General features: G+C 42.8%; 1 pseudogene; it reads right to left on the bottom strand.

Moving 5' to 3' along the window:
• Positions 1-420: 420 nt before the first annotated feature.
• Positions 421-950, bottom strand: LOC145714119 (CCHC-type zinc finger nucleic acid binding protein pseudogene; annotated as a pseudogene).
• Positions 951-1161: the final 211 nt, after the last annotated feature.

The raw sequence follows: 1161 nt of genomic DNA, 5'->3' as shown, positions 1-1161 counted from the left end.
GAGGTCAGACAATCCAAGACCATCATTATGCTAAAATTAAAATTATTTATGGAAGCTCATAGATACCTCCAGAATTGGTTTTACCTCCTACAGGGGATCATATCCAAGAAACCCAGAATGGGCTTACTAGTTTGATTCAACTCTTCCCATTCGTCAATCTTTATTCACCAGTGGTGTGGAAAGGGATTCTTTAATAAATCATTATGCATAATACTTCTACCAAACTAAACACAAGCTTTTTTTTTGTAGTTAAATGCAGAAAGTAGATTTTTTCCGACCCCTTTCCTCCTTTTACACAGCAACTAAATCTCACTGGCCTGGGAGTAGCCCCTATCTGCCCACCTTTTGGCCAGTGGAAAGGATTCAGAGAAAACGATACAACCATCAATCAGAAAAAGGAGGGGTGACAAAGGAAAAGAATTAAGCTGTGGTTTCAATTGTGCATTCCTGTGCAAGGTGCCTTGACCCGCCACAGTGGTAACAGTTGACCTCACCTGTCTTACTGCAATTGATGGCTGAATGACCAGTTTCACCACACCCATAGCACTTCATTTTGGTGCAGTCATTTTGAATGTGTCCAAATTCTCCACAAGAATAGCACTTCTGTTCATCTGCATGGTCACAGTCACGAGCCAGATGGCCTAGTTTGCCACAGTTGTAGCAACATTGTTCTCACTCTTGAGCTCCTTCTACTCCTTAGCAATGTGACCACCTCTATCACAGTTACAGCAGGCATCTTCCTGAAGATGACGATCCTTGGCAAGATGACCAGACTCAACACAGTGATAACAGGTGTCTGAATGTGACGGGGAAACAAACTGGAAACCTCTAACCTGGGTAAAACCACCTCTGCCACAGCTTTTCATTCCATGACCATAGTCTCCACTAGTAGGACATTCCTGGGCCCAATGGCCAGATCATCCACACTTGAAACACTCATTGCTGCTCATGGCTGCATTTAGATATTGGGCATCATAGCTGACCCCAAGTGGCAGAGACGCGGACACAGGCCCAGGGAAGGTGGCTCCCAAGGTAGAGGCTGTTTATCTGTTTCTTTAATTTACTCATTTGTTTTATTTCTTAAATGCCACATATGAGTAAAATCATGTGGTATTTGTCTTTCTCTGACTTACTTATTTTGCTTACCATTATACTCTCTAG

Source organism: Panthera onca, chromosome X, assembly GCF_046562875.1.
Source record: "Panthera onca isolate mPanOnc1 chromosome X, mPanOnc1 haplotype 2, whole genome shotgun sequence".
Lineage (NCBI taxonomy): Eukaryota > Metazoa > Chordata > Mammalia > Carnivora > Felidae > Panthera > Panthera onca.
The sequence above is the reverse complement of the archived record's forward strand: the minus strand, read 5'-3'. Positions and strand labels throughout refer to the sequence as shown.